Source organism: Anolis sagrei, chromosome 2 (genome assembly GCF_037176765.1).
Source record: "Anolis sagrei isolate rAnoSag1 chromosome 2, rAnoSag1.mat, whole genome shotgun sequence".
Classification (NCBI taxonomy): Eukaryota; Metazoa; Chordata; class Lepidosauria; order Squamata; family Dactyloidae; genus Anolis; species Anolis sagrei.
The window spans coordinates 130154721-130167073 of record NC_090022.1 but is presented as its reverse complement, the minus strand read 5'-3'; the positions used below and the strand labels follow the sequence as shown (position 1 = coordinate 130167073).

The window sequence follows — 12353 nt, the reverse complement described above, 5'->3', positions numbered from 1 at the left end:
CATTCTTTCTTTCTTTGTAACTACACTACCATTCCCAACATCCTTACCTTTTTTCTATGGAGGCTTGGATAATTTAAGCTGCAGCTCAACAAAAAGACTAATCCTCTGACTGGTTAGGAAGAAAGCCACTGAGTTCCAGTTCAGCCAAATCTGGAGCTGGTGGGACTTGCAGCCAATCCCTGGCCAGATGTGGGGCTGATGGGAGTTGCAGCCTATCCAATCTAGGGGTGATGGGAGTTGCAGACTAACTGACAGGTTTTGAGGGGGGAGGGTGAGAGACTGATAAAAGATGATGGGAACTAGTCCAGCCATATCCAAACAATCGCATGATTCCCACCCACAACTGAGGGCATGGCTCTCCTCCTAACAGGTCAGAAGGCTCAGCTTCCCAGGTTGCATCTCCCAACATTCTTATCTCTTTACTAGACAGACTGGGGGTGAGGAGACCTGCAGCCCAACATGAAGGCTGGGCTCTCTGTCACATGACTGCCGGAGTTGCTTTACTTCATTAGGGGTGGGGGGTGGGGTGGAGATCTAGTGTCCCATGCCCCGCATCGCCCAGCTTCAGCAGAGGACAATCCCATGGGGGAAGTGTAGAGCACGTATGGAGTGCTCTATACTCCATGTGCATGTCAGTGATTTTAGCCCAGTGTGAAGAGGCCATAAGAGAAGAGCCACAAGTTACAGTCCAATGAGATCTAGGGGTTGATGTGAATTTACACCCGGCCAGATCTGGGACTGATGATAGTTCCAGCCTGACTGGCTCCTGGGCTGATGGAAGATGAAGCCCATCAGCTGTACAATTTTTAAAGGTTCCATTTTGATTGGGACCATGCGTTTTGTTTTGAGACCATTCATAAAACTGAAAGCCAAACAATGAGTATTTATAATAAATAGCATTACAAAGCACCTAACTCAGACCAGGTCGGGAATTTACGCTAGTGTAATAGAAAACATAGAAAATAATATAAAAGCAATCTGCATAAAATAGATCTCACTTATTGATTTATACTTAATGCTGTGAATAGCTTACTTTGTGTGGTGGCTGGAGGAATGAGCCTCTTTCCACAGTTACTGCAGAAGTTGTTTGATGCATTTTGAGGCTTGTTACAGGCAGGGCACTTAAAGCCCTTTTTGCGTGATTTGCGCCCCAGGGTGAATCTTTTGACAGCCTGTTGGAAAACAAGAAGACAAACAAATGGAGGGAGAAGGAACATTAGTCACATGATTTGGACACTTGCTGTTTCACTGGTTGTGAAAAGAATATGAACTCAAACATTTCTGTAGAGGGACTTCTATGGGAGAATGGATAATTAAATTTAGTACTAGATAGAAGAAAATCAATACTATTAACAGTTTAAGATATTGTCATAACACAGGACGCTAATGTTATAAACTAGGCATGGGCAAATTTTGGCCCTCCAGTTGTTTGGACTTCAACTCCCACAATTCCTAACAGCCTCAAGCCCTTCCTTTTTCCCCTCCTACTTAAGCGGAAATGAAAGGAAGGAAGTGGCCTAAGGCTGTTAGGAATTGCTGGAGTTGAAATCCAAAACACCTGGAGGGCCCAAGTTTGCCCCTGCCTGTTATAAACCATGTTTTGCATAATTTTAAAATGGCTAAACATAGAACTGATCAAAGATGTCAAAATATAATATAATAATTAACATAATGTAATATTGTATGTACATATAACTTGTAAGCCGCTCTGACTCTCCTTTGAGGTGAGAAGGGCAGCATATAAATGTCGTAAATAATAAATAATAAATAAATAAAGCTGTATTTTTAGATCTTTTTAATAGTCTTCTATGGAAAAACAGAACATAATTAAAGCTATGTAAATTTGCTTTTCATGAAAATATTTAACACAATGCAACACAAGAGTAAAAAATACAGAAATACTGTACAGCATTATGTATTGCTTATGTATTGCTAATCAGTTCTTACACCTAGGGCTTACAGTTTCAGTCATATTTCCATCTTGCCACAAAACTTGTATTTTCACGTAAGTTTGTTGATATCTCCAAGTACCCGTTTTTGCGCTAAATGTGCATGTCTTAAGAAAACACACTTGTAAACCCTTGTCCGACTTTTTAATCCGCATGATATGAATACATTTATAGTATGTGTGTGAATAATGTTGAATCCCCTTGCCACCATAGCTGACAGAACCTCAGGATAGGTGTCTCAGAGCACTGATCACAGTAGAAATGTCCTTCATGAAGGTGTTATTCTATTTGTGGTTTAAATCATTTTTAAAATCAAGTAACAATGCCCATTTACAGCAGTCCCTTCCATTTGTAGTTTGGACTTCTGCAGGTTTGATTATTCACACACTTGATTAAAATGTTCTCCAAAGCTCTTCCAGTGTGGCTCAATGGCAAGTCTGGAAAAACTTGGGCCCTCCAGGTGTTTTGGACTTCAACCCCCATAATTCCTAACAGTCTCAGGCCCCTTCCTTTTCCCCCTCAGATGCTTCAGCGGCTGAGGAGGGAAAGGAAAGGACCTGAGGCTGTTAGGAATTGTGGGGGTTGAAGTCCAAAACACTTAGGGGGCCCAAGTTTGCCCAGGCCTGTTCTATGGTCAATGGCATTCATTGATATGGAAGACCTAAAGATTTCTTGAAAGAATACCTCTCTAGGGATCTCTAGAGGCCCATCCACACGGCCCTATATCCCAGAATATCAAGGCAGAAAATCCCACAATATCTGCTTTGAACTGGGTTATGAGTCCACACGATGGGCCCTTCCACATCGCCCTATATCCCAGAATATCAAGGCAGAAAATCCCACATTATCTGAGTGTGGACTCAGATAACCCAGGTTAAAGCAGATATTGTGGGATTTTCTGCCTTGGTATTCTGGAATATAGGGCTGTGTGGAAGGTCCCTGGGTCTCCAGTGTGTGTGAAGAATATAATTGTGAAGGAAAATCTAGACATTCCTACAAATTTGTCCTCTCAGGTAAAAAGCATATCAATTTCTTTATTTGCAGCTTTCCACTTTGTGAGATTCTGACTATAGTGCAAGCCCTTCCACTTCTGGCAACAAGACTCGGTTTAAAGCGCCTCGTTTGTTCTACCGCCTCGCGCTAACCCTCCCTATTCTTCCCCTCCCGCGCGCGCACCGGCCGGAACAACTGCCCAATCAGGGGCCGCTATGCAAATAAGGGGCGAAGGTTCTCATCTGCTCTCCACATCCCACTTATGACCCAAGGATGCTCCCGCTCTGACCAATCGGAATGGGAGCAACAGCATACTGTATGCAAATTCCTCCGGTTCCCTTCCTGGCGCTACAAGACCCGGAATTCATTGCCTGGTCAAAAGTCTCGCAAGACTGGCCTTGATCTGTTTGTTTGTCACACTCCCGTGAAGCTAATACTATTTTCTCGCAAGGGGTGGAAGGGAGGAGGAGGAGGGGCAGCTGACCTATAGCTTCTCTTTTGAGGCAGGAAGCCAGGAAGAAGAGAACTCAGGCACCCAAAGCTCCGGGGGAGGGGAAAACAACAACAACAACAACCAAGCGGAAGTAGGCGTTTTCCCTACCTTGTTTTAACTGCTGGAGAAGTAATAATAATAGGATCAAAGCGCTCTCCTACGCCTTTTCTATAGGATCCACCCACTTTCCCTTGGAAGAAGAGTCAACTAACGGAGTGTAAACTTTTATTGCCTCAAAGGTGCACATTCCACACCCTAGAATTAATGCGGTTTAACTGCCATGGCTCATTACTATTTGTAAAGGCCTCGTACAACTCCCCTGATTCCCCTAACACTCAAAATGAGTGGTTCCTGAGTTAGTAAGTACAACAAAATAGCCCACTTATATACAAAATGGAAAATAAATAAGTTCAGCCAATAATGTGACTGTTGAAACTTATTATACAGTTCAAATTCGCAGTAATCACAAACTTATTTATTTTCCATTTTGTATATAAGTGGGCTATTTTGTTGTACTTACTAGTTCAAGTAGTTCCAAACTGTGTTAATTCAACGATTTAGATGGACTCTTAGTCCCAACCTGAACCAAAAAAAAGGGGGGGGGGGTTGCATCTGCTTGCATTGAGATCCCTCCGGAAAACAATATAATGATGAAGAAACCAGTGGAGCTTGGAGGGCTTTCGCATATCGTGCTACTTCATCCCCCTAGAGAGCTGTTTAAAGGCTCCTCCTTAAACTACAGACCCCAGAATTCTGCAGAAGGCAGAAACTGGATTTTAAGTGGAGTTTTTTCTCTAGTGTGAGGAGGTCTCCTGGTTCTGTGCATTTGGATGAGCAGGTCTTGGGTTTCTGCTGCTGTTTGGCCAACATGGCTGACCCAGAAAATGGAATCTGAAAGTGTTGGAAAGGAAGCGCCCCAATGGCTTATGTTTAACCCCTGAAGCCTCCTTCAAGCGAGGAGACCAAATTATGCTTTCTTTTTTTCTGGTTTTCAAGAATATTATAAACTTTGGGAACACTTTTAATGGCTAGGGCGCCTACTTGGCTTTACCAGCATGGTAGTTTCCTTGGAATCATTTTGGTAGGGCAGGAGGAGTCACAAGAGCTAGTAGCAATGGGACACAAGCAGTGAAGGATGCTCCCACCTTTCTCTACAACAAGCATGGGCAAACTTGAGCCCTCCAGGAGTTTTGGACTTCAACTCCCACCATTCCTAACAGCCTCAGGCCCAGGCCCGTAGCCAGGATTTCGTTTAGGGGGGGGGGGGGCTGATTTTTTTTCAGGGGGGCTTTCGGGGGGGGCTGAGTTTCGGGGGGGGGCTGAGTCTGAGTGAAAGAGGGTCTAGCCTAGCAAACCTTTTGTATCATTACCCCAATACCCCCATGCATATGGGATATATTGAGTATGGTGATCAGATCATGATATGAATAAACATAACAGTTTAAATAATGCACCAATAAGGCCTTTTCACGAACCACCATGAAAATTTCGGGGGGGGGGCTGAAGCCCCCCGAGCCCCCCCCCCCCTGGCTACATGCCTGCTCAGGCCCCTTCCTTTTCTCCCCCAGCCGCTTAAGCGGGGTCAAGGTGAGTTAGTTCCACCGTGCAGGCGTGCCCTGAAAGGTGCGACAATGCTCCCTGGAGGGATGATATTTTTGATGCCTTCAATATTGCAGGCAAACGCCTTCCCATGCCCAGCCGAGCATCCATCCTTGGGACTTGGGACTCACCTCCTCCGCCGGGTCGGGAAAGGCGCCTCCTGATCCGCAAAGAGTCCTTCTCAATCCACCAAAAGCACTCCGCTATCTGCGCCCAGCCCAGCCTAGCCTAGCCTCAGATGCCGGGAAAGCGCTTTCGCTTTCCAAAGCGCCGGCCCGCTCTCTTTTTCCTGGCGGGACAGCGCACAAGGTTTCGTTTCCCGAGCTCGGCCTCCGCCCCTTTTGAGCCCCTCCCTCCCTCTCTCTCTCTCTCTCTCTCTCTCTCTCTCTTCCTCCCTCGAAGCGCCCCGCAGAAAGAAGCCCCCCCACCACCAAACTGCAAGCCTGGGCAAACTTCGGCCATCCAGGTGTTTTGGACTTCAACTCCCACACCCTGCTGTTAGGAATTGTGGGAGTTGAAGTCCAAAACACCTGGAGGGCTGAAGTTTGCCCAAGCCTGAGATAATACTGTAGGTATTAGATATAAACAGCCATGTCTTCAAAACACCCAGCAGCGGGAGGCTTCCTTTGCTCCAAAGGTTCAAGGAAATACAGCAATGCTTTCTCTTCTCAAGCAGACAAACACATTTTTTTCCAACCCTAGACCTTTCACAAATATATATAAACCCCACTAACTTAGATTCCAACAGACCTCACAACCTCTGAGGATGCCTGCCATAGATGTGGGCTAAACGTTAGGAGAGAATGCTTCTAGAACATGGCCATACAGCTCAGAAAACTCACAGAAACCCATGGTTTCTCTGTGAGGATGCCTGCCATAGATGTGGGCTAAACGTCAGGAGAGAATGCTTCTGGACATAGCCATACAGCCCGGAAAACAGCTTTCTCCTGTGAAGCTTTTTCCTAAGCATTCTCGCTACATTGTTAATTTCTAGGGTATATACTTGAGTTGTCAAATTACAATACCTTGAAATAATCTTTTGTGGTGGCTTTTACTTCTCCCGTGGAGCAGATAGTTGAGTTAGTGGTCTCTCATTCGGGGAGGGGGAGGGGGTCACCAAACAACAACAATGTGATCACATTAATAATTTAATATATATTTTTTCTATTCTGTTTTTCTATAGGTTTTCCAGGATTTAGGCCTGCCTTTCTATGGAGCAGAGAATGAACTTCTAAGGATTCACAAGGGCTGGCAGTTTGGACAACAAACTTAATGTTAAGTTCTAATTCAGGAATTTCACACAAGCTTGCAGCTTTGTGTGTGTGTGTGTGTGTCAGAAGCGACTTGAGAAACTGCAAGTCACTTTTGGTGTGAGGGAATTGCCCATCGGCAAGGACATTGCCCAGGGGATGCCTGGATGTTTTGTCATCCTGTGGGAGGCTTCTCTCATGTCCCCACATGGGAAGCTGGAGCTGACAGATGGATGCTCACCCCACTCAGCAGTTCTGCAGGCACAAGGGTTTAACCCATTGCGTTACAAGGAGCTCCTAGCTTGAATCTGCATTTTATGTTCAGTGTAGACCCATACAATGCAGTCTAACCACATTGAACTGCATTGTATGGATCTACACTGACCATTTACAGCAGTGTAGATCCAGGCAAAATGTGCTAGAGAATAGCAACTTCCAGGCCAACAAAGGTGCTACTATCCCCACTCATCCAACCACCATACATAATCATTGAAATGCAGCTTTCTGAGCACTGTCCACTACTATTGTAAAATCCATTTTAACTCATTCTGGGAGGTTGTTTTTGTGCTGTTCACATTCATTTGCAATTCCCCTTACTTGTAAAACTAAGAATCCTGTATCGCTTTAAAAATTGCAAACCAATGTATATTTTTGTGATTGAATTCTGCTCCGCCCAATAAACAGGTTTATCTTTGGGCCCTTCCATACAGGCCCAGAATATCAAGGCAGGAAATCCCACATTATCTGGGTGTGGACTCAGATAACCCAGTTCAAAGCAGATATTGTGGGATTTTCTGCCTTGATATTCTGGGATATAGGGCTGTGTGGAAGGGCCCTTGATTCAAATTAACCTCTTTAGCCATTTAAAGCGCCCCATGTCTAGTTATTGGTTTTGCCTTGTTATTAATGCGATCACATTGTTGTCATGAGTGGACTTACAGTGACCCTATCAATGAAAGATCTCTAACTCAACTATCAGCAGCAGAATACCTGTCAGCACAGAGATCCACCATGGAAAACTGCCAGTGCAAGGTACTCACATTGCACTTGATGGCTTGTCCACAATGTTTTTATTGCATAATTATTTATTTTGTAGCAATAAAGTGTTAGTTAATTATAATTATCATCTTGAGTCTGGTGGCCTTGTTTGTAGTTAGCAAATATCAATTCACACCGATTATCGTTATATGAAGAGGGTGTAATCTAGAGGGCAAACAGGATGGAAGGCCAGATAACCTTGTTGATTATCAAGTTTCAGCCACGCCAAAGTTTGTGCTACAGATCAGCTGAAAATTAATAATCAGATGTGTTTTAATTTTTCTTTCCTACTGCTTGAAACTCATTTATTTCTTCCTCAGGCTTTGGTTGCCTTATGTTCAAAAGCTTTTCAGCACTCATTTGGGAAGGCGGGGGGAGAGGGGGGGGTGTTGAAACTTGATAAGGCTTTCAAGAAATGACTTCCCATTCAGTTTCATTTCTTGGACCCATTTACAGAAACTAAATACTTAGTCATTCCTGCAGTGTTTCATAAGAAAAAAATCTTGCTGCGAGTTTAAGGTCAGAAGTGAAAGTAAAGCAGTCTGAACATCAGACCCACCCTTTTTGGACTGAAATGATCTGGTAATAGCAAAACAACCGATAAATGAGGAGTGGCCTGTTGCATCTAGCAAGAGAGGAGATATGTTTTCAACCATGGCATTTTGTCTCTCACAAACCTTTAACTGAAAGAAATACAGTTCAGGACGTTCCTGCTTTATAAGTCTTTCCTTTTGCATTTAAAATGCTGGATCTCAAAACACAGCAACGGAATGAACTAATACAATTAATTTATTATTAAATACAAAAAATGTACTTTCTGAGCAGGAAGATTTTTAAAAATGTACCCTCCAGGTACTGTTTCAAAGGGCAGTCCCTCTGATTTTCTCTTATCAATACATTATTTTCTTTATTTTGCTGTTTCTTTTCTACAATGCTGAGTGTACCTTCTTACATTACAGCTGACATGGTGGCGGCACTAAAGAGAGAAAGATAGTCTATTTTATGGTGTAGAGCAGTGGTTCTCAACCTGTGGGTTCCCGGATGTTTTGGCCTTCAACTCCCAGAAATCCTAACAGCTGGTAAACTGGCTGAGATTTCTGGGAGTTGTAGGCCAAAACACCTGGGGACCCACAGGTTGAGAAACACTGGTGTAGAGGGAATTGAAGGAAGAAAACAATTTCCCTAATTTTTGCTAGTTATTCCCCCTCTCCCCCCGCCATATCATAAACTAGGGTTGCTTCCATGATGGGGACATGGGTGGGGGGAATAACAGGAAAACAGGGAAGTGCTTGTACTCCTTAGCTCCCCTCCCCCCATAAAATAGACTATTCTCTCTCTACCACCCTCTGCTGGCCTCCGTCCGGATGATGGAACAGCGCCAAAATTCTTAACTTCAGTTAAATTCTCAGCTGAGGATGTCTCTAATGCAGGTATGGGCAAACTTAGGCCTTCCAGGTGTTTTGGACTTCAACTCCCACAATTCCTAACAGCCGGTAGGCTGTTAGGAATTGTGGGAGTTGAAGACCAAAACAGCTGGAGGGCCCAAGTTTACCAATGCCTGCCTTAGTGCATATCAATACAATTGTGTGTATGTGTATCTATATAAACATTATATATATGCATATATATATAATGCATATCAATACAAATGTGTGTGTGTATATAAACATTATAGCTGTACGTTTTAAAATGTGATAGCACATTTAGACCAGAGACCACTTTAATAGAAATAAGAGTGGGATGATGTGGCCAGTCCAGTTCCTCCAATGAGTCATGCTGCAACAGAGTTTCAGGTACCACCTGTTCATTGTTTTATAAACATTTTCTTTAAGGTCGTAGCACCAAATCTGGATGCATTCTAAACATTATGATTACCTTCCATTTGTTGGCTACTGTATAGATGTAATACACAGTCTAGTAGTATTGATATTAAACTGCTTGGTATCTCTTACTAGTCAAGTTTATTTTGTTTATTCAGGTGTGTCCTTGAGATTCAATGTAGTCAAAACAACACAGGACACGGCTTAGATCTTTTTCCAAGTAAGATATTTCTTTTATGTAACTTATATAAATAAAAAACACTTTGTTTTATATTACAAAATAAAGTTTTATCTTGGCTCCATATAATGTTGATGGTAATTTAAACAGGTTAAATGTATAAAAGAATATTTCAGTATTTCTCCAGCATTTATATTCTCTTTATATTTTGAGTGTTGCCATTTCTATTGTCAGATTTGTGCCCATTAATCTTTTTGCACAGAGACTATCCTATTTGTCCAATGTAGAGTTTAGGAGGACATTCTTTGTACACATCAAACTGGAAGAAGGCTAAGGAAATGTACCTTTGAAACTAAGTGATGTTACTGATCTTTTGTATTCTTCCTCCCAGAGTAGGGTGGGAAGGACAATGACTAGAGGGCAGATGGTGGAAAATTCAACTTTTATGCAACAAGGAACAGTATAGAGGGCACCTTCACTCCTATAAGGTGGCAATACATGCAGCGAATAAAGCTTTCTTCTGTGCGTGCATTGCACTTGCAGATTCATGTCCAGTTGAGCTGTTCAGAGTGGTGAAAGGCTTAACCCAGGTGCTCTCCTCTGTTATTAGAAACCCAGTAGCTCATTATAATGCATCTAGTTCTCTAGTGGTTTATGCAATAATGACACAGCACTGCATTTCTTCCCACATCCTTGTACCACTTTTGCACTATCCCACTCCCTTGTCTTTTTGTTTACAGTCTGGCCATGTTCTTTGTTAGCTTGTCACCATAGGGTATTGTGCACTGTTTTTAATTGCTGTTTCATATGCCATATGTTTTTATTTTATTGTACTTGTATTTTGTGGTTCATTTAATGCTCTGTTTTAGACACCTTGTGACATTTGTAAGCCGCTCCGAGTCCCCTTGGGAAGATGGAGACAGGGTGCAAGAATAAAGTTATTATTATTAACCTGTTTTCCTGATCCCAGACCCTCTTGGCTGGTCATCCAGCGAGGAGATGCAATTAAATTTCAAATACAATAAACTATTAATGCATCTCTCAGGGATGCATTAATAAAAATTACTGCCCCACACATTTTTTAATATGAATTTGTGCATTTTTTTTGTATCCACAGAGGTTCATGGAACCAACCTCTCTGCCAACACCAAGGGCTTACTATAGTAATTTTAAGATTTGCAGGTTGTCTATATGCCAATAAAGGTCTGCCTCCCAAGACTTCTGAGAATTATTTTCCAGAATTGGTTGTCACTTGTTAATACATTTCAGCAGTCTCAGCTGGAGACTGTAAGTATTTTGTCATTGTGATTGTGTATATTGTATTTTTATATTGCTCACTGTATTCATATGTTTCTACGTAATTGTAAAGAATGAATGTTTGAATGCATGTGGAAGGGCAGAAGAAACAGGCCTAAAGAAAAACCAACATGGAGTTCTCGCAAGGCATGATATGGGACGGCCTTGGCAGTCGAAGCGAGGAGGCAGTAAAGCATAGCTGAATGACAATGGACAATAAGGTGTGTGACCAAGCATGTAAGGAGTGTGCAGGTGTACCCCATAAGTCATGTGGCCTGGTATGTGGATGTACTAAACTTGAAAAGAACAAGGACTTGAAAGGGATAGAACAGCCTGATTATTAAAAAGAAGAAAAATGGATTTTGGCCTATAAATGCAGGGGACCCCAAGAACATGCATGCTTCCTGATCCATGGCAACGGAGCATCTGCACCTCCTCGGAAAAGACTGATCATCTTCGCTGGAGGAGGCCTGTGTGTGTGTGAGTATGCGTGAATGTGTGTGTGCACGAAAGCTCTCCCTTGATGTGATTCAGATATGATTCTGCGATGACTGTATTTCAATAAATGTTACATGAATAGTGTTAAAACCAAATTTGGTCTCTAAAGTGTCTCATTGGTCTAAACAGCCTTACAATTCATTGAACACTCTGCACAAAAGAACAGGTACCTCTTTGGGTTCATAACATAATTATTATACTGTGGTTTGTGTTTTGGTTTTATTTTGCTGTGATTTGTTGTTCGGGCTTGGGCTCATGTAAGCTGTCCCGAGTCCCCGTTGGGGGAGATGGTGGCGGAGTATAAATAAAGATTATTATTATTTCATGTTTTTGGTATGTCATGTAGTAAATGGTTCCTGTTAATCTTGTCTTATCCAATTTTTTCTTGAATTCTTTAGCTGAGTATTGTAGTTTGGAAAATGCTGTTGTAAATTCAGGTTTGAGTGGAAACTGGAGGTATGAAAGTCTGTGTATTAATCAGTGTGTTTTCTATAAGAGTCTGGTGCTTAGAAGACTATTGCACAGTTTAAGATTGCTGTCAAGGAACTGAATTTGTGCAGATTGTTCCGGGTTCGTTGATGGTAGAAAAAAAGTTGCAAAAATCTTGGTTGAACTTTTCAAGTGATTGAATTCCATTGGTGGTTTTACACTGCCACTTTATCCTGGGGTTGATCTGGATTTCTGAAATCCAGATGAGCCCCAAGATGGTTCTTACCACTTCCCAGGGATTCCTTAATACCTGCCTATGGACAATTGCAGAAGCAACGAGTCCTAATGTCCAGAGGCACCTAACCTGGCTTGGTGCCACTGCATGGCCACCCTTATAGTTTCCTCCTATTCTTGTTGTAGTGTCAGCTGCCAGATGTGAAATGGTCAGTGGCTATTGCTCACTGCTTCGAGAGACATCCCCTAGGGCACCAGAGCAGTGTGGGAGAGGAGAAGGGGGAGAGGAAGAATTGCCCACTCCTTTTTCTGATCAGCCTTGCACCCAGCCAGTGTTACTCCAGGGGGCGAATGACAGCCATCTGCCATTTCATGCCTGGTGTCCACTGCTACAATGAGAACAGGAGGGGGTGGTAGGCTCCATGCTGTAACCTTGGACCACTCAAATCCAGGGAATACAATATGGCCATGTGAAGAGTTGCAACTGGTTCTGTCTTTGAACCGGTACAACTTTTGACATGGACCTGAAATCATTGTTTGTTCTGGACTCTCAGAGAAACTCCAGAGAAACTCACA

At 42.8% G+C, this 12353-nt stretch overlaps 1 protein-coding gene and 1 long non-coding RNA gene across 3 annotated transcripts in view; one reads left to right on the top strand and one right to left on the bottom strand.

Moving 5' to 3' along the window:
- The window catches only part of RNF213 (ring finger protein 213), a 132420-nt gene extending 131252 nt beyond the window's left edge, over positions 1 to 1168 (bottom strand). For both annotated transcript variants that reach the window (XM_067463861.1, XM_067463862.1), the window contains exon 1: positions 1034 to 1168. The gene's annotated coding sequence lies outside the window, so the exon portion shown is untranslated. The remainder of the gene's footprint in view (positions 1 to 1033) is intronic.
- A 7763-nt stretch (positions 1169 to 8931) lies between these two features.
- Positions 8932 to 11209, top strand: LOC137096074 (uncharacterized). The gene is made up of 2 exons (XR_010909233.1): positions 8932 to 9362; positions 10438 to 11209. It is a non-coding gene; the product is annotated as an uncharacterized lncRNA (long non-coding RNA).
- Positions 11210 to 12353: the final 1144 nt, after the last annotated feature.